The sequence below is a fragment of the Falco biarmicus genome, chromosome 7, assembly GCF_023638135.1.
Source record: "Falco biarmicus isolate bFalBia1 chromosome 7, bFalBia1.pri, whole genome shotgun sequence".
In the NCBI taxonomy this organism is placed as follows: Eukaryota; Metazoa; Chordata; class Aves; order Falconiformes; family Falconidae; genus Falco; species Falco biarmicus.
Window position 1 is genome coordinate 10,537,593 of NC_079294.1, and position 27,599 is coordinate 10,565,191.

General features: G+C 34.8%; 2 long non-coding RNA genes across 6 annotated transcripts; both read right to left on the reverse strand.

The window, feature by feature from the left end:
* Positions 1 to 1,380: 1,380 nt before the first annotated feature.
* Positions 1,381 to 6,187, reverse strand: LOC130152613 (uncharacterized). 2 transcript variants are annotated; one of them, XR_008823030.1, is made up of 3 exons: positions 4,661 to 6,187; positions 4,443 to 4,506; positions 1,381 to 4,222 (listed from the first exon to the last, which is right to left on the reverse strand). It is a non-coding gene; the product is annotated as an uncharacterized LOC130152613 (long non-coding RNA). The 2 variants fall into 2 exon arrangements; XR_008823029.1 differs by having other exon boundaries at positions 4,443 to 6,187.
* Positions 6,188 to 6,203: 16 nt separating this feature from the next.
* LOC130152610 (uncharacterized) lies at positions 6,204 to 23,734 on the reverse strand. 4 transcript variants are annotated; one of them, XR_008823028.1, is made up of 9 exons: positions 23,618 to 23,734; positions 20,111 to 20,190; positions 18,524 to 18,562; positions 15,036 to 15,180; positions 14,425 to 14,634; positions 13,706 to 13,921; positions 12,202 to 12,361; positions 10,874 to 10,954; positions 6,204 to 10,191 (listed from the first exon to the last, which is right to left on the reverse strand). It is a non-coding gene; the product is annotated as an uncharacterized LOC130152610 (long non-coding RNA). The 4 variants fall into 4 exon arrangements; XR_008823027.1 differs by having other exon boundaries at positions 6,204 to 10,954; positions 13,706 to 13,844; XR_008823025.1 differs by having other exon boundaries at positions 6,204 to 10,954.
* Between the last annotated feature and the right edge of the window lie 3,865 nt (positions 23,735 to 27,599).

Sequence of the window (27,599 nt, forward strand, 5' to 3'; positions counted from 1 at the left end):
ATTTTTTCATTCACATCACAGTACCAAGAAATTATATGCTTATCTCTCTTCAGATTGTAGGAGTTACAAAAGTATATTTTCTTTGGATTCCACAGGTCGCAATCCTTACAATCTCAAGAACTGCAACAATAAACTTAATAACACTGTATCTAAAATCCACCACAGAGTGATAGCTGACAGATAGATTCTGTTTTCAAGGACAATTGTTTGCCTCTTCAGATACTGGCATGAGTATAAGAGGTCATGCTACCCAAACCACACTTGGGAGGCAAGCTGAGCAAACCCACTCTTGTAAATACATTATTATTGACTGGAACTTGGTAACTAATTCTCCTAATACACCTTAGGAACAATATTCTAGCATTTCCTCATTAGTTCTTACGGCTTTTAAGGGGAGGAACCAGCTTTGTCTAGTAATTTATTTTTCTTTTGATAAAGGTCACTACTTCTCACTGAGCTAAAGATGGGGAAGAAGAATAGTTCAAATCTAAATTGGCCTGGTCTCAATCCTTCACATTCTTTGCATTATGTGGATTTGCAGACAAATCAGTGAAGGACCCATCTACCTGGGGAAAACATTTAAAATCATTAGTTTTTTAGAGGTTCAGATTTGCTTTTTTGTCATGGCACCTATTTACTTCCTTTTCCCCAGGAACTATATGTACCTTAAAGAGCAGAAGACTGTATATGAAACAAGGTTCCTGCCCCCAAGATGATGATGACAATAGTTGGGTGCCACTATGCAGATAAAGTTCATCAATTTTTAAACTGTTAGGCAAATATTACATTTTTTAAAACCAATCAGAGCAGGTTTCAAAGAATATAAGGGTATCTATCAATAGCATTCCAAATTATTTTTTTTTTAAAAGTAAGATATCTGTGAAGTTCTCAGCTGATCACTTTCCTACCTTAATATGCAAAGTTGTGATTTATTTGGATAAAGATGAATGGCTCAGTTTATATCCGAGACAGCATTTGGTAAATTATGAATCTGTAATTTATAAAGAAAAAACACAGTAATTTAATTGCCAATATGAACACAATTTGGAGACACAATTACAATTTCTGTAAATGCGGTTCTGCAGGATGTAATGCCCACATGGCAACAGAAACAGTTAATCGTGACATGAAACATGTGCCAGACATGTTTAGAATTCTCAGTTATACCCACTTGAATTGTTAAAAAGTAAGGCTGAAAAGCTTAGGAAGCAGAGGCAAAATACCTGAAGAAAAAACAACAGCAGCAAGAGTCAATGTATAATAGCAAATTTAATAAAAATGAAAAGGAGCAAGTTATTACCAAACACTGAATACAAAAACTTGCAACGTGAAGTATCAGTATTATATTGCAGAAAAGTAATTGGTCACTATCAGATGGTGAATGGTCATTACTCTTTTTAATGATAAACATATACACCATTAAAGGAAACAAACAATACCAGAAACACTGAAGTCCTGCACAGCTCTTTTTGGATCAATCTGTCATAGTATGCAACATCTATAGTAGAATACTAACCAACAAGAAGGGTCTACAGGAACCACTGCTGCCAAGTCTTGTATTGCATTTCTATACTGTTGCTGCTTAGCATATGCTCTTCCTCAATACAGCCTAATAAGGACAAAAGTTTCTCTTTAAATATAATTTCCCTTAGAAAACTGTACCTACAGAATGAAGTCATATAGACTACTATTCATAATATTAACAGTTTGAGGCAACTAAATATCAAGTTCTTCCATGGTTTTTCTCATGCAAACTTGAAGCAATTATTCAAGAAAAAAAATGTTGAAAAATAGAATAAACATTCAATTTTATTTCTGAATTTAATAAATCAAATTTGAAAAAACAAAGTCCAGTAATCTATAGCATACAGGCAGATGACTGCACTTGCATAAATTGAGTTCAGTATAATAGAATCCTGTACCAGCTTTGGGCATCACAGAGTTGAATGGAACTCTCTCCAAGTTCCATAGTCTACTGGTGCAGCAGTTTCTGTACAGGAAATATCAGATTTTGTTAAATCCAATTTAAAAGAAAAAGTATAAAAATTCCTACACTAGCAACCTCTTATTTAACATAAAAATCTGAGAAATTTGACTAATGTCACTTGTTTATTTTAAAAAATCATGTACTTACAGATATGCAGAATCAGAGTAAAAGTTATCAGAATATTCAGCATAAAACATTATTCAGTTGGGTTATTACCACATCTGATCATTTCTTTAAAATAGTTATCTGAACTATTTCTAGAAGTCAGAATACTTCTAGAAATACTATTCTACATACTATTCTATGACTGTAGTCAGTTTTCTGGTTAGATAATTTATGAAGTTTGGAAGGTAATATGTACAGATTGCAGGTGCATAAAATAGGTACCTGTGTCCCATTAAAAAATTTAAAAATATATAGGTTTTTCCCCAAGAGAAGCATTAACAGAAATGGTGTTATAAAATGAAATTTCACCCTAAGACAATATGTATTTTGGGAAAGGCAAACTCTAGAAATACAGTAAAATCTGAAGGTTGGCTCTCACTGCAGGACACACTGTGAGCCTCCTTAAAAATTATTGTGGCTTGAGGCTGTTAGCTGAAAGGAATGCAGAAACCAACATGAAGCCAAGCTGTTTTGTACTTCATTGTTTCATTCCTCTGCACTTTTCCAAGTATTCCAACTGCCTCAGCTTTGCATTTTAGCAAAAGAAACGCTATTTACATTATTTAAAGGTGCCTGTTAAGATTGTTTTCAGGGACACTGACAGATTGAACGTGTTCTACTCCCACAGAGCAATATCAATAAAAAATATCTGGTTCAATCTTGCATTATTAAGCACTGCAGTACCAGGATCATGAACCCCAAAGCAGCTGCTGAAGATTGCTTCTCCAAACAGCAAGCACTGTGTTAAGAGCCAAGGTGTTGCTTCAAGAGGGGATGATATCTTTTGCTGTACGATGATATATACAGGATGAAGTACTTTCAGGTCCCAACCCGGTTATGACTAGCTGTGTGTAATACAGATGTTAAATGACAATGAAAATACCATACTGAAAGTACAACACATGACCTCTCCACCCAGGTTTCACTAACATGCAGAATTATACCATTGCTTAAAGAACGCCTTTGAAAGCTTTCACAGCTTCCACAGTTAAATTATAGACTTTAAAAATATGCTTTTCATTTCTGTTTTTTCAGCAATGTTTTTATTCTGGTTTTCTTGTTTCTTTCTAGTTGTGCAGGGTCTTGGACAGAAGTAATGGCAAGTTTGTAGCACTATAAAGCACACAGGAAAACACGAGTATTATTGTATAAAATCTTAGTGTCAAATGATAGTTTAATTATAGGAATACATGACTTTTCAATGTATTTGCTTACTATACTTCTGCAGAAATTAAAAATGTATTTGTTAGCTTTGCCAGCAGCAAAAACTGAATCAAAAGACTTTCTGTTCATTGTGTCTGTCCTATCTCCAACTCCCTTTAGGAGTGTTGTGTCCTGAGCAAGGTCTCCAAAGAAACACTATGGTCCCCTGAGAACACTAAACAAACACAGTTTATTAAGAGCCTGCATCTTCATTGCTGTGGGACAAAACTTAGATCATGCTGTCATACAAAGGTAAAAGGTGGCAGCATTCAGCTAGTTATCAGTTCTCCTGCTTCTAGCTCACCTGTTGAAGAACTCAGATACTCAGTTAAAAAAAAAAAAAAAAAAAGAAGGTGCTTGATAGAAGTAAAATTTAACATTAGACTTACTTTTTCCAAGTCATCTATAGCTGACTTTAACTTGCCTAACTTTCTTTGTATTGTTCCGTGCCTACAGTAGTGAAAAGTTGAAGGGTGCTCCTCCTTTTCTATTAACATAGCCAGTAGTCTTACTACTTCTTCTAAATCTTCAGAACTAACTGTTGCACCTTCAAGAACAGGCTGTATTGAGTCAACTAGTTCTAATTTTGCTTCTTGAGACTCTGTCATCTCAGTTCCTTTTAGTAACTCAGCATCCTTCTCCTCAGAAGCAGTCCCACAAGGAGGGAAAGTTTCATCAAACCAGGAGTTCCATACTCCATTGACACACAGGCAAGCAGAAGTTTCTTTTGGAATTCCACCTCTCACTTTTGCAAACTTCTCAAAATCTAACAAACAAGGGATGCTGGGGCTCTGATATTTTTTGATTGCTGAAGACACCTTGATACTGAATTTATCATGAATAGGGAGGCTTCCCAGAGACTCAGACCTAAGGAAAAAATATATTCAAATTAACTAAATATTCCCAGATATATTAACGATAACAAATTGCAATCTGCCAGTCAACAACTATACAAACAATTATTGTTAGCTCTCTTGTTAACGATAATTTCTTAACTTCTCAGCCATTTATCAAAATATATTATTGAAGCTGCATGTAAGCAGAATTGTTCCAGATTATTCATGTCCCCTGAATGTTCAGCACTTACTTGCAGTTACATGCTTATTTCCTCCAAAAGCTTCTAACTTGGGTTTACAAGGACAGTGCTAAACCTAAGAAAGGACAATATTTCAGAGTGGACAATTACCAGCCTTGTCAAATGATGATAAATCCTGGATGGATAAATATATCAATGACAGAACCCAATGATAGTAGGAAAAGGTCATGAGACTGTAAGAAGCACCACCCAGAGGTGAAAAAAAACACCTGAATTTACAAGGACATTTCCAACATGATCATCTGGGAAAATGCATAGCTTCCAAGGTGAGAACCTTCACAAATATTCAATATCAACATCTGCTTTGAGACATCATGGTGAATGAAACAGAAGTCTTTAAAAGAAACACTTAATCTTTATCACAAACAAAACTAGCCTTGCTAACACAGAAGGGAATACAGAGAAAATATTTTATACATACATATTTATAACACTATGTATCTAATATTTATAATATCTTATACATAAGGATCCTACTAGGAAAAAAAAGGGAAATTAAATAAAAAATGTAGCAGGTCCATGCATGAATGGCATGCAAAATTGTACAAAGATGAAGATGAAATTCCCTTGGTTTAGCAAAACTGATATGAAAGTCTTAGACAGCAAAGAACATACAGCAAGCACCCTGTCTAAAACAAGACTTTGGAAAAAGGCCACCTTCTCCCTTAGTCACAGCTCACTATACCAGTATATCACACCACTTAAGTATCTTTGATTTTCTTAAGAATAAACCTACTGAAAGGTGCCTAAAAGTAGAAAAAGAAGAAGCTGAATGGAAAACTGGCCTTAAGGACCAGGTCTGAACATCAGTGTAAGTACAGTGTGGATGCATATGACTGTACACAAAAATAAACAACATTTGGAATCTTTTTGCAGGTCACACTTTAAGCATAAGTGTTTAAGAAATATCAAAAAAAACTAGCAAGAACATTAATTTCTTTTCTGTCTCCTTTTTTTTTTTTTTTAAATACTTGAATATTTGCTAAGGCACCCTATATCTGAAGTGCTTAAATAATAAATACTGGGAAAGTATTTAGAGTGATACATGAAAACAAAAGGTAAAAAGGAAACTTACTTGTTTGATGTAATCTGTGAAGTTCATGGTACAAAGGTGGTTAGTCCAGTCGGTTTACTAAGATCTTAGAATTTCCCCCTTGTCTTTCAGAAGAGGTTTGATGATTTTAATCATGCATTTATCCTTAGATAAAACTTCCGTTGTTGCACAAAGCACCACCATTTCAATTTAAAGTGCAGTAAATGTTAAACGTTCTAAAGATACCCAAGCAGCAGGGGTTTTTTCTTTGCATTAAAATTACATATATTATTCCTAAACAACTAAACTATGATTATTTAATTGCAGGGGAATATTAAATATTAAAAAGACAAAACCTGTAATTAGATAACAATTACAAATGAAAATACATTCTTTAAAAAGGCAATACACATTAATAAAAAAAAAAACTTTTAAGAATCTTTGGGGGTTGACTTAATTTCTTAATCACATCTAATTTTCTAGGGTTTATTATTTTCTTTGATTTCTTTCTGTTCTTCTTGGGAAAACAGTGTATTTAACCCCAGCCTTTTGTGGTTGCTCCACAAGAACAATGTCATTCTCACTGTCCTCTTGTCCAGCCAAAGTAGGTGTTTTTTCTACTGGTATGTCTGTCTGCATTGACTGAGAATCACCACAGATGTGGTTCAACAGACTTTTGGTAGGGGATCTTTTCCCAGTCTCTGGCTCAACCTCTGGCTCAGCTATCCGTTGCTTCATAACCTTCATGCTGGTTTTGAAATTAGCTGACATATTTAACATAGTTTCATCTTTGAAAGCAGTCATCTCCAGAGCTGAGACTGATCTTTTAATCAAACTTGTCTGATAAAAGAAGGAAACTTAATTTATTTAGATGTTCATTTGAAATAAGATTTATATATCGCATTTCCTTAGTTTTAATGGATTGGATTTTATTTTCTATAAAAATGTGAAGAAAAAAAAGTGACATGGGGACTACACCGTTGAAAAAAATTACAGTGTTTAATGGGAAAAAAAGATCTGCATACCTTAGGATATGTGTCAAAGCAAAGAGTTCTGAAACATTAATTCAAAGTTATTTGAAGCTCATGAAGAGCTAAAATCAATCTTCTTGAAAAAGTATCACAAGAATTTTTAATTAAATACCCCCAGTCCTTGTAGGCAAGTTAAATTTTAAAATCAAAAATGTATGCCACTGGTGGTGACATTTACAAAAAGATGAACTGAGGTATATTCATGAACTCAGAAGAAAAGACATGAGGACTGTAAAACGTTTGGAAGTACAATTGTATTATATGGAAACACAGTTAATATCTGAATAGAATTATGCACACTCATACTTTGTGCCCCATCCCTGGATCACCTGACAAAATCAAATCCAAAAAAGTAACTTTATCCTCTGGTGTTTAATTGTTATTAATTATTAAGCAAGCATTATTTGCAATAATAATGTATTGCTTCTCTGGCTTTTTGTTAATTCCAGTTCACTAACTTGCACTATAATGCTAGACATAACATATCTTTATCAAGGAAATTAAAATGCAATTTCATGTTCACTGCCTGAAATTTACAGGGGGAAACACTTATTAGTAATAAATAAAATAAATGAAGCATTGAATGATTTCTAGTTAGACTCAAAGAAGTACTTTTTCAATGCTTGGTTACAGACATCTGCTAAGAATTAATTAGTATCTTTTTTAGCAAGACACTGCAGCAGCCTTTAGTTTGTTTTAATAATACTTTAAAGCACTCCATTGAAGTAAATAAATATCTTTCTTTTTTTCATTTGTGGTAATTCATTATAACCTGTGAAGTTTTGAAAAGATTAAAAAAAATCTCAGTGTCACAAGTATGATGTTTTTCTTTAGGTAATTCTATATTTTTTAAAAAAACTAAGATTCATACTGATTTATTAAAAAGATGAAACTCAATGCAAAGCTATCATTTATCACAACATGTATCTATTATCAGCTGTCATTTAGCACCAAATCAAATAGTTTGACTGCAACTTGCATAAAAACCGAATTGTTATTTGGTAACTTTTAATGAAGTACTCACAGTTTTACTAAAGGATTGTTAGCTGAATTCAACAAGACTACTTCTATTTGAACATGAAGCTAGTATTTTAAAAATCAAGCATCAATGTTTATTTTATTTATCATTGTATACGAACTGCTGCCACGCTTCATGCCTGTCTAAAATAACATGGTCACAACGTTTTTAGCAGGTCTTTATGGACTATACAGAAGTTTTAAATAAATGCATAGTCCTCAAATTCTTACTCAAAATCAAATTTGTTAATAAAATATTACTTGTATAATGCTATCAAAATAATCTTTGCACAATTGTGAAATTTGCAGCTTATTGCTGGTTTATGGGGGTTTTTTGTGAAACGGCTAACAATTTAAATAGCCACAAAAGTACATAGCATTTCACAGACTGGAAACTTGACAACATTGATGCCCTGATATGTCTGAAATCCAAGGACCTGGTACTGCAAATCTTTGCTCAGATACCTTGTTCCACTCATTTCAGGTTATCTAGACCACAGACCTATCTCTACACACTTATCTCCATCCAAATACCTGTAAAGTTAACAGGGGTTCTCATTGCAAAGCTATGTTCTCCTATTTAATGTAACCAGTGCATTTGAAAAAGACCTTTGAGACCCTCACTTTTGCATCTGATAGGAAAATATTAACTTCAATTCAGTTCAGTGGAAGAATTTCTTCCACAAAATGAGAGTTCAGGAACAAATACTAGTAAATATAAAATACCTGTGAGCTCCCACTGACACAAAAATCAGGCAAGGATTGGCGTCTTTTCAGTAAACTTTTTGTCTATAGATAAAATAAAAAGCAAAATAAGTCCGAATTATTCTGAGCCTAACATGAGCAGAGCTTTCAGATACATTCTGCTTTTAAAAGCAGAGACTGCCAAACCTAGAGCTAATGCCCAAAGAAATCTGCATTTTCACCAAAAAAAAAACAAACACCTCACTTTTGCAGAGTGAAGGACTGCATTTTGTCTGGATATCTGGATGTCTTATGCCCATTCCATTGCCAGATGTCTAAAAACCCAAGACACATTCAACATACTCATATAGATTAATGCTAAAGAGCAAGCACAGTGACACCTGCGTATGTACTGTACATGCTCCAATCTCAGAACACACTGAATATGCCATACTGTTGATCACCTAGTGAATTTACTGCATGTATCAGAGTCTTTCTAATGAACATGTTTTAACCCAGGCGTTTCCTAAAATTGTCATAGTCGCTGCGCATTCAATGGCATTAGTCACACAAACATTTGTATCTTGGGAATCCCAGACAAAAAAAATGGTCACATAACATCACCACAACCAAAATTTCCAATGAGAATATTACTTATTCCTGAGAACCCATATGTGCTTCATCTGGTTTTAATTGTTTTTGTTAACAGACCTACTTGTACCATAATAACAATTTGCTTTTTCAGTAAAAGACATCCCCAGGAGGTCCACAATTAAACATGGAATAAAATACAATATTTAGTAACTGCAGACTTTATTACTTCCAATTATTATATCTAAGGGCCCAGTCAACCTATAGGCAAAGGACTATCAGCACTTTTCCTCTCTGCTGGACAATTCCAAATCAGTTTGTAGTTATATATACAGCCACAACCTCTCTGTGCCTGAAGTCAAACATGATACAAAATTCCAAATAGTTTTTAGCCAAACACTATTTTAAGCTGCTGATACCAGAGGATGTAGATGTGCAAAGCTGATCACAGAATCCCTCCTTTTTGCATACTAAAGATTGTCCTCATTATTTCTAGCCAGCTCCTGCAAGAAACATTCAAACCAGCAAGTTCCTTTATCATAACCAGATTTACCTTTTTGTTCCACATCCATGTCATCTACAAGTCACACACTCTTGAATGACATATTCTCCGATAGCCAGTCACTATAAAAAAAGCTTCTTTCAAGGACAAAAGCAAGCGTGTCTTTCCCAGCATGTTTCACCTTCAAATAGGAAACACATTATCAAGCAGATCTTAACTGCATTAATAGTCCAAATTTGCAGACAGAGCCCTAAATTTTAATATAAAACAGTGCCTCCAAGCACTAAATTATACCTGTGAGCTCAGCTGCAGTAATAATATGCTAGCCTCAGTTTGCCCTTTTCTGGCTGCAAATACATCCACTCATGCATTAATTTTCCTTGGTTCCAGCTGAGGTCTCAACAACATCACCCAGTTGGTTCCAAGGTTTCAGCCGTGTTTTAGCTATGAGAACATTCAGTTGAACCTCAGATTCTCCGGTAAGATCTCCAGCTTACTTCCCATGGGATTTGGGTAAGCTTTTACCCACTTCCACCTCTCAGATCTATTCACTTGAAATAGCTAACCTTATGTAAACACATATAACACCACCATCATTAGGTACTTCAGGTTCTCTGTGGAGCCTGCAGCTCTCGCTTCCTACATTGCCTCCATGAACTAGATCAACAGTGTTTTAGGTAGTCGAGATTCTGTATCTGGAAAGACAGACTCTGTATCTGAAGCTTAGAACCACACTTCAACATTTCACTTGCAAATCACCTGCATAGAATTTTTTGCCTATCCTTTAAAATTACATTCAGAGAAATTCTGGATTAAAATACTCACACACTAGAAACATCTCCTTTCCTCTGTTCTGCTTCAACTCGCAGTTTTTTTAGATGTCTAGGCATAGTGAAACATCCAGTAAGCCACTCCATTAAGATATGCCATATTAATCAAAGCCTATTTGATTTATATTTATAGTGCTATAATAATGCAAAATAAGAAGCATCTTTAAAATATGCAATGTCTCTTTCCAAGCAGTCTCTGGTTTCAGAACAGTGAGATTTAGCATTTTCCAATAAAAAGAACAACAAATAACTAACATAAAATTGTTTCTAGAAGTCAACTACATAGAAATATTTTGTCTTATGACTAAGTCTTCAGACCATGAATTCTTTTGCTAATCTTAAATTTTAGTGTTACATTTTTTAAAAAAATTGTACCGTAATACACACCAGTCTGTAACCATAGAAATCATGATCATCTTGCTCAGCTTCTAACTCTTCATGATCACTGAAAAATTCTTCAAATATATCTTCAATAACATTGCTCTGAAATATTAATGTTTTCATATTTGAATATGTGCAATACCATTATTTTGGTCATACAGAAAACATAGTAACAGATAAATAAGTAAAGCCTATAAGGTATTTGAGCTAAAGATTTATGATGATCAAGACCAACACCACAGAAGCCAATTTTCCTAGGCTTCTGATGGAACATGTTTTTTAATATGACCAAGAATTACAGGGTACAAACTGAGGAAACTGATTATTGCTAACTGATTCTCTAAAGTTTTTACCTTTAGCTTTGGTAATTTATGTCAGGTCACAGTAGTCCACGTAGTAAGAAGACCACAACTCTCAATTTGGTCATAGTAAGGCTAGGAGATGGGAAACTATGTCCGATTTATTCCTGCTATGAATTAATCCATGCATAACTGTGCTTTATCTCTTGCACAGGAGTGTGAACTGGTCATGAAATGCTAATTTCTCTGTAACCTTTGCCGTATGAAGGTGCAGAGTGCTACAAATATGGGCATACAATAGACATGCCCTTTTGCATGAACAGCTCATCTCTCACAATAATCACAGTGGAGAATTTATACACAAAACACTTCAAAAAGAAAAACATTGACATTTTCTAAAATGGACTTTGTTAAATATAAGAAATATTGTATTACATTTTAATAGAAATCAATGCCAGCATAGCATATCAGAAGAAAAACTATGCAAAAGTAGCTTTCAGCATAAATGTAAACACATTAATCAAGATAGTGTAATAACAGATGGTAATTAAGAATACCTACTACCAGAAACATTAGTATTGTAGAAAATTAAGCAATACTATTCAATACATAGTATTACAAACTGTACAATGACATATGTACTGTGCTTACAATATACAGAAGTGTTAATAAGGTAGCAATACAAAATACACCTATTACAGTTAACAAATATAGTGTCAGAAGATGTATATTTCTGCAAAAGATGGGAACACTAAAAATACATTTAAAATATGTACCTCATATGTAGGAAATAAAATTTCTTTTAATGAACAAATTGGAGCAGAAAATTTTGGTGGAGCTGGAGCCCAAAACATTTTTAAAGCCTCTGGATAAATGGAAACCTTCAAAACCAACACAATTCAGTTGTCAATTAACATAAACCCGGTTGATAAATGTCTGTACTGAATCTGAACTATTAGGTGATAAAATGCTGCTTTCTGCTAAACATGATTTTGTCAAAAACAATCCCATAAAATACAATGAAATCCTGAGAGACATAGGGCTCCACAGCCTGAATGAACTACCTGGTTTGCTCTTTAGTGGTTTTTTTTGTTATTAATCTGCATATTAGCATACTTTATTATTTCAGAGAAGGAATTAAGAACTGAGACATAAGGTTTCAGAACAACACTCCCCAACTGATGAAAAAACTCCATATACATTTTTATATTGCATATTGTCAAATGTTGAAGAATCAGCAGAACTTTATTTCCAAGGTGTTCTGGCTTTTTGTTGCATGACACATTAAAAAAAAAACCACCACTTTTTTCCCCCCTGGATTTTGTGTCTTTGTTTGTAGGACTGTGCATATACAGCACTCATTTATTAAAAGTACTTCTTACCTTCCCTCCTAACAGTTGCAGCTGTGGCTTTTTAAGACAATGTTCAGCTATTTTTTGGCATTCAGTTGGATGTTTTGATGTATGAGGGGGAAGAAAGTGAATCCCATCTGTCCAATTATTCTAGAATTACTGTGAAATTGGAACTCCTTCATAAAAAATTCTGTAGCAATATAAGAGATTAATAAATTACTCTGATTATGTGTCAGAAATAGCTTGGTTGTTACAAACAAAGAAAATTACATAAAATTTAAATCAAATCAGAAATAAATGATGAATAATTTTTTTGTTTTTCTAAACTAAAGACTGAAATGACTTAATATACGATGGAAATCTGGTGTCATATTCATAATTTTTGTAGTCACATCCCAATAATTTTAAGATTAATTTCATGATCACATCCATGGCATATGTTATAGAAGTCACAAGAAAAATATAACACTAAGCTCTAAATTACTATGAAATGCATTACATGCGTAACTTCATACATAGCAAATACACCAGTCAAGTGCTGGGCTTACAGTTAGATATACTTAAATGCCAAGGAGAACCGATTTCAGCAAGAATATCTGGCTGGTTTTGAACAGCACCTTATGTGATTACTTGGGAATTGGATTCAGACTATTTTTTGTTTGCCCTTTTTTAAAATAAATCAACCTATGGCAAATGTTGCACAAAAAGAAAAAGTTGTATTTTGAAGCAATTATACACCCTAATTTCCTATCTGTCTACAGTTTCAGTTTCCAAAACCAGTGAACACTTTACACAACACAGTAACTCATAAGTATATTTATATATGCATATGCGTGTGTGTATGTATATATATAAAAAAAATCTTGCAATAACTGATCTACCTCTATTTCCTTTGTTCCTGGCACCTTTAAAGGGAAATTCAGCTTTAAAGGATCTATTACTGCTACCAAGCTGGTAAAACTATTTTAGAGATTAGTAGCAATGACTATTAACATTTATCAATTACACAGATATTTTACAGGATTTATAAAATTTTAATGAATATTTTTTATTTAACAGAGAGTAGAAATTAAATTTCTATTTTTTCTTCCTGTACCTTGTTTTATAGTGCAATAATTACCTAATTTTTCACTTATACAGTCCTTACTGTACTAGCAATTACAAGCACAGAATGCAATGAATGGTGTAATATGTAACATGCATACAAAAGAACAAGGAAAAGCACTCAATTTCATGTATTCAAGTATCCATATATGTATGTAAATTAAAACGTACATTACATAGAACACTTGTCTTCTTGCAACACATTGGCACATTGGCATATGCCAACACTGACATCTACTGGTGTTAGTGAGGCTTGGGGTAGCTTTTTTGTACACGAAATTAATGAAGTTTCTTTGTGCATTCCTGGAATTAAAGTATGTAACTTCTGTTACTTGCAATTTCACTGTCAAAAGTATATCTACTATAGTGGACTTGATTCTCATTCATGGTAATTGCAATGTATTTCCATTTTAAGACCTATTTAACTTACCAGAATACTGTGTGAAGTGAGGAGCCTCAACATAACTGAGAACCAGACATTTGATTTAGCAAACGAAATGCCTTCTGAAGTACATTTGGACGTTAAAAAGGAATTCATAAAATGTAGCACTAGCCCAGAAGTTGTAGTTCTTAAACAGAGAGAAAGATGATAGATCTGGGAGTAGTTCTTGAACACTTTCTGGAATTTGCTTTCTTCAGGTGGAAGCTTTGACAAAAGACAAGAGAAATGTCAAGAGAAGAAAAACAAGAACTAATGACTTTTGACAAGTGTTTGGCCTTCTAAGTTTTTCTTTAAGTATCTAGTGGTGTATTGAGTTTGCGTGGCAAGGTTTTGGTAGTGGGGGCTTCAAGGCTGGCCTCTGAGATAAGTAGCTAGAAGCTTCCCCTATGTCCAACACAGCCCGTGCCAGCCAGCTCCAAGACAGACACACTGCTGGCCAAGCCCAAGCCCATCAGCAACAGCAGCAGCACCTCTGTGATAACACATTTAAGAAGGCAGGGGGAAAAACCTGCACAACCGCAGCCAAATCGAGGAGTGAGACAGAGAGAGTAACAACTCTGCAGACACCAAGGTCCGTGGAGAAGGAGGGGGGGAAGGTGCTCCAGGTGCAGGAGCAAAGATTCCCCTGCAGGCCATGGTGAAGACCATGGTGAGGAAGACTGTGCCCCTGCAGCCCAATGAATGCCCACAGTGGAGCAGATACCCACCTGCAGCCTGTGGAGGACCCCACACCAGAGCAGGTGGATACACCCAAAGGAGGCTGTGACTCTGTGGGAAGCCCGCACTGGAGCAGGCTCCTGGCCAGACCTGTGGCCCCATGGAGAGAGGAGCCCAGGCTGGAACAGGTTTGATGGCAGGACTCATGACTCTGTGTGGGGGCCCCAGGCTGGAACAGTCTGTTCCTGAAGGACTGTACCCTGTGGAAGGGACCCATGTGGGAGCAGTTTGTGAAGAACTGCAGCCTGTGGGAAGAACTCGCATCAGAGAAGTTTGTGGACAACTATCTCCCATGGCAGGGACCCCACGCTGGAGCAGGGGAAGAATGTGAGGAGCCCTCCCACTGAGGAGGAAGGACTAGCAGATGTAAGGTGTGATGAAATGACCGGGACCCCCATTCCCCTCACTCTCTGGTGGGGAGGAGTTAGAGAATTCGGGAGTGAGGTTAAGCCCAGGAAGAAGGGAGGGGTGGGGGTAAGGTGCTTTTAAGATTATTTTTTTTATTATCCTACTCTGATTTGATTGGTAATAATTTTTTGTTTCCCCTTAAGTCAAGTCTGGTTTCCCCAGTGACGGTAATTAGTGAATGATCTCTCCCTACCTTTATCTCAACCCTCAGGCCATTCATTATATTTTCTCTCCCTTGTCCAGCTGAGGAGGGGAATGGCAGAGCAGCTTTGGTGGGCACGTGGCATCCAGCCAGGGTCAACCCACCACGGGTGGTTCTGACTCTTTAAGATGGATGTCTGCATAAAAGAAATGTCAAATGAAATTGCACAAGATACAAAAAAGTATAAAACAATCAAAATATTCCTTAGCATTTGGCTGTTAAAAGTGTTTGACATGAACAATGTAAAAAGAGCGATCCCTCTTTTAGGGCACTTTCATTGCAAATTGTTTTCAATTCCAGGAGTTTTATATTAAGTAATTAACTGTGTATTAATGCAAAACAACATTCAGACTTCTCATTTCTGGAAGAGAGAATCAACATGGAGCAAGCTCCAAACAATAATAATACTGATCTGATAATATTCTGTTTCCATCTGCTGGTAACTGTAAATCAGAATGTCTCAGGGAGATGCAGGCATTCCTGCAGGAAGGAATCTTAACAAACATAACATGAAGCTAAAAATCCCATTAAAATTTTTGTAGGGTATCTGCCATGAACAGGTTTGACTATCCATATGTAATCTTCATTAAAATACATTTAGGTTAATACTTGTCCTCATGGATAAAAAAGTCACTTTTTTAACTCTTAGACAACTGATGCCTGCAGAGTATGCCAAGATCAAACAGGAGGGCAAAAGCAAGGCAACTTTCCTACTTGATGAAATAAACAGTCAATCCCAGGAGAGAGTTGCAGCTGACCTTGGGAAGTTTACATCTTGATAAACTGATATACCCTGGTCCATAAGACATGAGCGAAAATATGAATGAAAAGTTAGACATATTTTTAAGCCTGTGGATATTTTTCATAGCGAAGACAAGACTTTAAAGCAAGAAAATTATTGCTTTCTTGATGTGATCTACCATAAAATCAGACCACTACAGGCTTCTTTGGACTTTGTTACAGTCAAACAAGATTCTTTCACAGAAGAACTCAGAACTAGTACCAAAAAAAAAAAAAAAAAACTGTCACTATTTAAACAGTTGACAAAGTCTTTGAATTTTAACGTCCACTACCCAGGAATCATGCTTACCCCCACATAGATCATTTGCATTTGTGATATTATCTAAATGGGGGGAACTGGTCAGTAATGAAATGTGAACAGCTTAAATGGGCCTAAATTAGTGTCAGGTAAATTATACCTTTGACCTTCAAGGCTCACATAAGGCAACCGGTTTTAAAAACAGACGATGATGATAGATGATGCCACTAGATGGCAGTGCTCCAAAGAATTTCGTTTTCTCGATTTTGAGGATTAAACAAATTCAGCAAGGAATTTTGGTATGGGCTTCCTTTTAAACTTTAATTCTCTTTTATCTCTGCGGAATGTAGCTCTCAATGTAAAAATTTCTTCCAAAAAATTTCTACTGATTCATAAAGCTCAGACTCACTCTCAATTTCCTCAGCCTGTTGGCTACTTCTTGAAAACCAAACTGTTCTCCTCTTCAAATCCCATCCTCCCATACCTTCTAAAATTCATCTCTCCTAGTCCTGCTCCCTCAGTTTCCCAGGTATTTAAAGGTATTCTGTCCTCTGCTCTCTTCTTTTCTTTCTCTGCTCTGTTTCTAGTAATGTACTAGTCAAAGACCACGTACAGGTTTCCTCTCCATGGCAATGAATCACAGCACGATTCATCACTCTGTTCTGCACCAACAAAAATATCAGATGACCTTCCTCTTAGGGATGTCAAGCTGTCAGTACTAGCTCAGCAAGGCTGAAAGATAAGGATCTTATAAGCCTTTCCCTTTTCAACCTTCATAGCCTCCCCACTACTTACTTTCTTCATCACTATGGCTAGCATCCCATCATTCACAATATTCTAAAATTATTTTTCTAATCTCTCTACAAAACTAAAGTCTGGTATCTAGTTTTGTATCTTACTTGCTGCAGTGTCCATTTCTTTAGCTTGGCCAAGCATCACTTTATTCTGTTCACATTCATTTGAAGCGCTACTGCAAAGATCGTAGTTGCTTGCTTTGAACGTTATCCCATTCTTTGAAGTAACAGAAAAAGAGAAGCTCATTCAAATACAAGATGCTCTTCTGCTTTCAAAGCCTTCACAGCCTTTCCTTCTTTTGTCATCTCTAGATCAGTAAAGCACTAACTTCTATTTTTGTGACTTCTGACTCTGTCATTGACTTCCTAAGCTTGGGGTTTTTTCCTTTTGGAATGTCTTTTTACCCACTTTCATGCTACCTCACACACCTGAGAAAAGCTCACTACAGCCATCAATTTATTCTCTCAGAATTTCCTTAAATCCTCTTCCACCATCACCTACAAAACAATTAACAGCTGGGTTACTGGTATGATGAAACCCCTGCTTACAATGCTGATCAGTGTCCTTATTCTTATTGAGTCCTTATATGCTCTGTCTGCATCTGTTCAACAGACAGAAAATGCTGCTGAATCAAAAGCAAACACTCCAGTAAGGGCCATGAATGATATTCATATGTAACCCAAACTCCTGACAACAGCAGAAGCTCCCAAAAAAACAAAATAAAACATCAGGACCTAATCCTGTACCCTGAAATGATGTCATCCTTGATGGTCAGGGTAATCTTGACTACATCAAAAGAAATCAATTACTAAAAACGTTCATAAAGCAATTTATGGATTCATATTTTAAGGTCAGGGAGAAGCCTCATGATAACCCAACCTGACCTTCTAAATACGACAGATAATAAAATTTTATCAGTTTTCCTGCATTAAGCTCACAATTTGCTGGGTGAAACTCAGGATATATACCTCAGAAAGAAATCCAGTTATGATTTAAAGTCAGTAAGTAATGCATAATTTCAGAAGCTGCTACTTTCATTCGTATAGCTACTCTCAATTTGTCTATACTGAAACATCAACTACTTGGTCTGTTATGTTTTCATTTGGCAAATTTTCTTGCATGAGAAACTGCATGCTGCAGGTATAACATTCAAACCAACTCTATATCTCTTGTGTAAAGCCAACATCATAATCTTCTAAAAAGACTTAATACACAACTGGTATTCAAGAAAAAGAGAGACTGCATACAGGAATCGACACTTCTGCTTGCTCCCCTAGAATGGTATTTGGAACACTCTGTTAAGTGCATTAAGTGCACAACATTTCTACAAACTTTCACATGGAACAAGAATCACAGATTTAGCAGAGAGGAAATCTGCTGCCCGCTCTGGAAAGTAGATTTTTAGGGGCTGCAGGCAGAAATTTCCCTTCATTTCAAATCCAGAACATGGAGCCCTCTTCTAAGTGTGGATACTTCCATTCTTTCAAGGAAGGGCAAGTGGAGGGGGGTTGTTGGTTTTTTTTTTTTTTAAGACAGGAAGAAAAGCAGAGTGGTGATTTCCACCTCTTTATGATAATTCATTACTGAAGTACAGAGCCAGGAAATGAGAATTTGTTCCTTATCTGAGGATTCAGACTTCACTTACCATTAGATTATTTGACCATTCTGGGTACAGGAAGTTGTGCTGTTGAGCAGAAAAGAATGCAAAAGTCATGCAGCCAAGAGAGAGAACAAGCGGCAACATGACTATCTCAGTTGTTAGAGCACTAACCTGGAACAGAAAAGCTCCATATAATATTTCTAATCCCAAAACTTTTTTTTCTATATTATTGCTAATGTCTCGCCTCCTTTATTTTAAGGTAAACATTTAATTTAAAGTTCAGAGAGCATTACACAGACATCTTCTGTTGCTTATCTTTCAAGACTGTAAAGCTCCTTTCAGAGTTACTGCTTTTCAGGATACAATCTCCCCTTCTACAAAGGATGACCCTAATTCCCTATTCTTATCCTTATGACCTTGCATTTGGCTGCACTAAAACGCATGTTTTTCAAGTGAGCCCAAGTTAACAAGCTACACAAATTGCCCTGTAAAACTGACATAGCCTTATCCTTATTTACCACTCCACCATTCTTTAGATCACTACAGACTTTATGGGCAATAATTTTATATTTCTGGAGCTGGTGATACACAGAAACTACAAGTAGCAAACTGCCAGTTCTGAAAAAACATCAGGAAAACCTTGAGAGTATTACAGCTCCAATTCTGAACTTTTCGATGTTACTATACAAACTAGAAAAGCCCAAAAAAGCAAAAATTTAACCAAAGTAATAAGCAACAAAAAAAGAATATGCTTCATGTTCATTCATATGCAAAACACACCCAAAGAAAACAAATTTAAAAACCCAAAGATTTAGGAATTCACTTTCAAATATAAAAATCTGTAATATAATAACATGATAGAACAGAGTAGGCTTATTCCAAAATCCATTTGTATTTCCTCACTACATCTTATAGAACACATTTTTTGACAGATCTCTTTTTACTTGTTGCATCAACCTCAGAAAAATTAACTATTATGCATCTTGTTCTACTTCAGCTCCTCATCCATTAAAGATGCAGGATCCTGCAGTTATCACATGACTACCTTTTACATATGCAATGAATACTTTTGACTACAAATTCATCTAGGTCCCAGTTCTGCATGTGCTTAACTTTGTGCATGTGTTGAGCTCAACAGAACCACACTCAGTTACTTAGTTATGCTTGTTCCTAAGCGCTTGTAGAATCAGGACTGAGGTACAGTGGGTGTGCTCTTTAAATATTTTACTATTGCAGGATCCTGCATTCACAGAAAGCCTACTCTTATTTGCTCAGTATTTCTTGTTATTTCAATGGGACCTCTCATGCAAGTAGAATGAAGTATAAAAATTCATATATCCAGAACCTAAATTGTGACATATAACTGAAAACATGTCTACAAAATGCAGTTTATTTTTAAAAACAAGCAATACATTTTATATCCTAAGCAAGAGAGAAACCTTTTAGTACCCTTGTTCTAATTATCTTAAAACACATCTACCAAATAAGGCGATTTTTTCAGATCTTTTTCTTTGCCACTTCCTTGAAACTACTAAATACTGAAACACCATTAAAGTTATTTCTCAACATATAATCCTTTAACTTATAAAATTAATTAAAACATAGTAACTCTGAAAATAATTAAGTTCATACCTTTTCCTTTCAGCTTGCTCTTACAAATAAACATATTTGGAACACATTGGTTGGTTCTTCCTCCTTATTGTCCATGTCCTCTGTTGTAAATAAGACATTGTGACCTCTTTTGTCTAAAGTATGATAAACTCTAGAAACCAGCTGTAAATAAGAAGGCAATATAAAACTAGGAAAAGCAGTACATAGATGATGAATGCCTGGATAATGTTTACCTCTAGAAAGGAAAACAGGGAAATGAGAATCTTAATATCCATTCTTTATATACTAAAGTACATAGTTTATCAAATACTACATCATGACATACATCAGACCATAGGATATAAACTGTTAACACAAATACCTGGCATAAAGTGCCTGGTAATTTCTACTGAAAGTAGAGAACATTATTTAGAAAAGAATAATGGGTAAAAGCTAAAATATTGGTAATAATTTTAAAGCAAAAAAGAAGTGCAGTAGTCACAATTTTACTTTCCCAACTTAAGTAGAGCCTTCTTTCACTTGCTGCACCAAAAATGTAAGCCAGGTAATGGAGATTTACAGCATAATTTGGGTATGTAGATAAATGTTGTTAAAATGTTACATATACATTCATCTGTAAATTCTCCCCCATGACAGGATACCTTGTAAATACCCTAAAAACTCTGAATTAGTTTTATGATATGCTATCATTTGAACTTCTTCCTAGCTTTTGAATTCAGTGTTGATTTTGGAGGAAACACTGGGTCTTTGACTATCTTTGTAAAGTTAATAACTAAAAAATTCTACCATTTACCCCTCCAATCTAGAGTTGTACTGAAGGTGATGAAAGTCGATTGACTTCCACAGGCCATGGATCAAATTCTGAAAACAATCTCCAGCTACTGTATGAACTCTACAAAGTTAATAAATGTCTAACATGCAGAAGGTTACAACGTGAAGAGCAGTATATCGAAAATGTCTGAGATGGAAAAATCTCAGAAATGGTTCCCCAAATATAAGCTATTTTAATTAAAGTTCATAAGTGCCTTCATATTTTAAGAGAAAATCCCAAATGAAAATGGGTAAAACTCCACTTTGAAATTACACTGGCTTAACTATTTTTCTGAGGTTCTCCTGAGACAATGACACTTTCAACAATTTGGTTTTTTCTTTTACTGAGAACTATGCTTTATGTTATAAACAGATATTATAAAGGGGCAATCAGCAAGAATTACAAAATAAAATAAGGAAAAACCACATGATTAATTTATCATGCAATACATACTAAAGTTACAAAAATAATATTTTATATTTTCTTATGTTTTTTGAAAAATTACAGCAAAAAAAGTAAAAGAAAAAAATCACATATGCAAAGAAAAAACAAACAAAAAAATCAGTATAATAACACAAATTTGACTCACAATCAAGAAATTATCCCAACAAGTATATACCAGTTATACCTCAGTTACATTAACATAGTTTGAGTCCCTAAGTTTATAGGCACATGACAACGCAACAGGAAGGAGGTTCATTAAGTCTTTTAATTAAAAGTCTTTAAAATATTTTTTTCCAAGGCATACAACTTTAATATATAGAAAAAAGGCTCGTTACTTTATGCTTCAACAAGATAGTTTCAGCAGATCTTAAAATCAAAGTCTGAGATCAGTGGCATTTTTGCCTGAATGAAAACAGAGTCAAGGTTATGAAATAAAATGTGGAAGTTAAACATAAAAATGAAATATCTAGTTTGAAAAGCAACACAATCACACAATGCAAGAGACTGATTAGGATTTAAGGCATGCTTAGAGCACTCCGTTTAAAGCAAAGGCTAATATTTATTTTTTTTTAACTAATTGAATATATTTATAGCATAAATGGAAATAAGTAACTTTTGGAGTGCAAAATCAGTGGCCAGTGCTTTTATAAATAAATCACATTAAATTAAAATTAGAACTATTTCACACTGCTTTTTTTACTCAATAGAGAGTATATAATCTTCATAAATGTTTATAGTAGTTTACCTCAGGATACTCTAACACAGTTTACTTTCTCTGAAATGCAATTACCACACACACACACACAAAAAAAAAAAAAAGATGGCAAACAGAAACAATGACAGGCAAAATAATTTCAACATTTTCTAGGAACTTTCTCTAAGTTTTTTGTCATTTAATTTAAACAAATAAAAACAATTTGAATGTTATTTTAATTGCATTATCATTACTGTACTATAGAAGTTTATTATTTCATTGAATGAACTAACTGAATGCTTTATCAATGTAAACTGAAATATTTGGAGCATGCTGCAGGTAAAGGTGAATGTTTTTACAGCACACACTCTCCTAAAACAGACTATTTATCATTCTTTGGAAAAAGGGGACATGAAAAAACAATACTATGTGTGTGGCCTACATTACCTTCACTTAATGCACTAAATAAGGTTTTTTAGAAAATCGTGCAGTTTCTGCACCATTGATAATCTGACAGTAAGTATTTATTGAAGGTAAAACACTCATTGTCTGTTGACACTATTTGTTTTAATATATAATCTTGCTAACCAAATGATCTTTAAGCAATGCAGATAAGCAATGGCATGCAAAGGGTCACTTAAATGCCGATTTGACTGTTTTATAAACTTAAGCATTCTTTTCCCATGACTATTCTCAGCTACTTAATTGAAAGTATTATCCATTTACAAACTTTAGGCCTGCCATAAAAAGGCTCTCTTCTGTATCCAATAGACCTTTCAGGACCCTAAGAACAACAAAAGCTAATAATTAAAGCTACTCTTTTTTTTCCCATTTTTTTTTCTCCATAGAGAAGTGAAGAAGTAACCTATGGTACATCTAAACAAAGCTATCTATAAAGCTCTTATTAGCAGTGAAGACCATAAAACTGAATAGTCTCACTTGACATGGGTTGGATAGGATCAGTTAAATTAGGACACGGTCTGTACTACTTTTGTAATCTCCACTCCTACTACAGAATGACAGATACAACCTATGACAAGAGCAAGGTAATAAGCAGTTGTCCTTAAATTACAGCTCTCCATGTAAAATCTCCTGAATTTCAGACAAGCACTGACTGTAATACAAATTCAAGTTAATGAATTTTTAATACATCTTCTCTATTTAAAGATGATGACTTACAGCTGGCATTGCTTATATTAAATTTGTGGTATTTTCCATTGTTTGTTTTTAATTATTTTGATTAGATTATGCTTGGAATTGTACGGACAAATTCAACCCCCGCATAAGCAACTTCAGTTTCTGCCGCAGTCAAAAGAAGTTTCATCTGCATACAGCAGGACTGAATAGGCCCTCTGGATGTTAAAAACCATAAATCAGAACCATTCCAAGGAGATAAATAGCAGATTAAAACTAGAAATACCAAACTAAACTTGATAATTTAAATCAGAAATTGCTACTGTTCAGATCCAAATTTGGGAGGAGCGGCATTATTTCTTCTCCAAACTTATCTGTTTGCACTAACAATTTAATATATTTTCAGTATTTTTCTTATAATAATGAAATAAGATTAAAAAATTACTTGACATTTGAAGCCTGAGGAGACAAAGATTGTTGCAAGTCGTGTTCCTCTTGCAGCTCTTTCTGAACTTCATCTGGTTTAGTTTTTGAAATTGCTTTTCCTTCCACCTGTAGCACATCCAAGGACGGAGCCTAAAATGTTAATAAATAGGAGATAAGCCCAGTGTTAAAAACCGGTAAATTAGGTGGGTATTTTCACACCTACTGTGGAGTAGAACAAGGAGCAATGGCACACAAGCAACTCTGACCATCAGAAAACACAATTCAACTAGAGTAGTTTACAACTGCTGCCACTATACAGATCGCAGCAGCACCCACAACTGTTCAGAATATAGAATAAGCAGAAGAGTGTGATAGAATTTTCAATGTGCCCTACTTAAACTGCATTTCTGAATAGTGTATAAAATGAGTGTATTTCAATATATTACAAAGAGAATAACCAAAAAAGCATCAAAATCATAGTATTACTATTCAGAACTATTAAACTTAGAAATGTTTAATGAACATGAACACATCTAAAATTTGTATTACATTTTTAAGCAAATTCAAACAGACACACATAATATAAAGCATGACAGTTTTAGAAAAGTTTCTTCAAGCTTATTAAATACAGGAACTTTAGCAGGAACACAGGTGTGAGGAATTCCTACTGTTTCCACCTACACCTGCTCATTCCTGTTTATTAGAGCACCAGCTACTTCGTTGTGCAAAACTGCAAAATAGATCAGAAAAATGACTCATGTTGAAAAACATAGTAAAAAAAAAAAAAAGTGTGGAAGGAAGGCAGAAATTAATCTAGAACTCGGATTCCATTTGTAGTGTCCCCACAGAAATTGTGTCAGGGGCAGCTCACTGTAATCCAGGAGCAAAAGCAAAGAGCAAGAAAATGGAACTACTGAAGTCATCATTGCTGCCAAAGTGTCTGCATCTGTATCATAAAACTCATCTTCAGAATCTATACCCTTGTGTTGCTTTTTCCATACTGTGATGACATCCAGAGGTCTCATCCAACCTCAACCATTCCACAACTGTTTTTTGCAAACTGTCAAGCATCTTCCTAAGACAGACTAGCAGTGTCATCAATAAAAACAACAAAGCAGGTTCAACAAAATAAAGCAGTATAATTATACCATAACAATGATGGACAGAAACAGAGTAACAGTGGGGAAAGTTAATTTTAAAGTGCTTTGCCTTGAAAAAATTTGCTTTCTCAATATGACAAGTTAAGTCTACTTATTTGCTTCTTGATACACCACTGTAATTAATTCTGTAAGGCTGGCTAGCTTAGTTTATAGGAACCCAAAGAATACAATTGTTGTGACCAAATGACTTTCTAATTAAGATTTTCCATCACACATCTGGTTAAATGAATGACAAAAGCATAGGATTTTACTCCTCTTTGTCCACTCACATGCTTTATTTATCACAGAATATAACTGGTCACAATGTCTATATCTACTGATAACTTCAGTAGTATCTAAATCTTAGAAGAAATCACTGCATGAAAAAAACATGGAAGTTTATAGTTCATAAACATGTATATTAGTCATCAAGTAAAAGATACTGAGAAATGTAGAAGATACTAAGTGAGTCACTACCTTCTGAAAAGGCTTATTCAAAATTAAAATGGTTTCATATATTGTTAGCTTATTTTTTAAATCAACACCACTGTTTATATCAGCACATACATGAAAAAATATGAAGGACCAAAGTCAGATATTTGATGTTTTCCAGAGAAACTGGAAGTCAACCAAAATTTTACACACAGAAAATGGGCTACCAAAAGTAAGGAATACAGAAAAGTTTGAAAGTAATACGTCAAGCTGAAAATGTATTGTTAAAATGAGCCAAATATAAGATTGATTTTTTCCTTTGAATGTCAGGTAAATGTTTCTGTCATGATCTCTCGTCCAATTTAAGGAAAAAAAGTAATCTGATTGGATACATTGCCGTTACCAGCTTTTGGAACACCCCAAATACTCCATTAATTTGAAAAAAATGCCATGTACATGTAAGTGATATCCAAAGTAATAGAAGATATTCAACAAATTTGTCAATGTCTTAGACACTAATATAGCTAATGAAAACCTCCAAAACTCAAGTTACAGCAGGTACTATTTTAAAATCATAAGCCAAATTTCTCTGATCTCATCTTTTTTGTGAAACAGATCATGAAGAAGCACTTCAACACACTCTTGCTAGTGAATTATGGAGACCACACTAAGTAGAGGGGAGTTCCTTTAAGCCTAAAATCAGAGAACATGAGCCACACACTTACTATTTTACTATTAGATCGACATTTTAAACTTAAATAATTTTGTATTTTATTTCATTTTCTTTGTACAAATATCATTGAACACACAACTTTTTAATCAAAAATATTTATGTAATTATTACAGATGTAACACAGAATTACAATAATTAAAGCAAATATCTGCATTTTTTCATCTGACTGCTTTATGTATAATAAAAGTTGTAAGTTCATCTGCACAATCAATCAACTTACCTTGAAATTGCATGGGGCATGGGCCCTGCAGCCCACTAAGCAAAGCAAAATGACTTCAAAACTAATATGTCACAAAAGCATGCCAATGAATTATGTTCTATAGAAGTACTGATATACAGTACATTGCCATTACTCTGTCTACAAGTAGTTCTGTGAAGGATGCAATAGAACATTTAGCTAATACATATGGCTTCTTAAAACCATTTCACTTTCTTTTTCTATAATTTTGTCTCCATTATTTTTCCCATGTGTAGAAGTGAAAGCATGCACTTTCAAATTAAATAATGTATTTAAATTAGTAGTACTTGTGTTAAATAGAACCAAACATATGTTCTCTTTTTGGGTGCCAATCTTGCATACAACTTTGTGTTCTAAGATCACTGAACACAACTAATGGGCGGTGTAGCAATCATACCACCAGCTCATTACAGAAGTGGCATACTGCCCAAAACAATACTGTCTGAAAAACACCATCACAATGCCACAGTACTCTTTAAATAACTGGGAAACTATTCTGTTGGCAAATAGCATAGCATTTAGAACTAATAATCTTGCTATATTCTTTAATATTATAAAAATTACCATCAGTGACATTGTACTGTGTATTGTTTACACATTATTTAGCACATTTAGTTTAGTAACCAACAGATAACTGATGTTGCAGAGTATACTCTTAAAACTACCTGCAAACATCATTATTAATTCTATAAAACATTATAGCCAAGTACAGATGGCATATGACATGTCAGTCACTGAAGGATAAGCAACATTTCTGACCTATAGGCAGACAAATATTGTAAGGAAAAATTCAAAACACAGTATTTTTTTCTATTTTAGCAGAATTTATAAAAAGTAATATCATTTCATTTTCATCCAGTTTCTTCAACAGAAGAATCCTAACCTGTGTAACCAAAATAATTTTGCTACCACAAAAGTTGCTAGGAAATAGGAACCCTTAGCTGTAGAAGAATGCCTGCCAACTGGAACTGCTCAGGCCAGCATCACCAGGTCACTTAGAGCTGCACTTCATGTCCACTGTAGCCCCATTGCAGAATGCAGTGCCAGGACTGATGGGCAGTTTTTGTCGTCTCCCTGTGACTTAATCCTTGAGCTCCCCTGCCCCTTAGCTCTTCAGGGTAAGCTGTGTGCATCTTTGGTTCTTGGCTATCCCAAAATTTATAAGGAAAGTTGGTTGCTAATGCTCTGGAATTCTAGGCACATGCCTACCTCTCTCTGTCCCTTTCTTCATGCAGCTTGAAGAGGCAGTATCAGCGCCAAACTACAGTCAGTGGGAGAGGCTGGAGAAGCAGCTGAAGCAAGCCCTTAGATATTCAGGTTTCTCATTTGCACTACACCTCTGCCTTATGATGACTAGACATTGAAACAGCATACTCACAAATATTGGCCATTAACAAGCATCCCACAGGTGTGTGTCTCATCCTTTTTCCATTTTGGTCCCTTTATCTCCTTCTTTCAA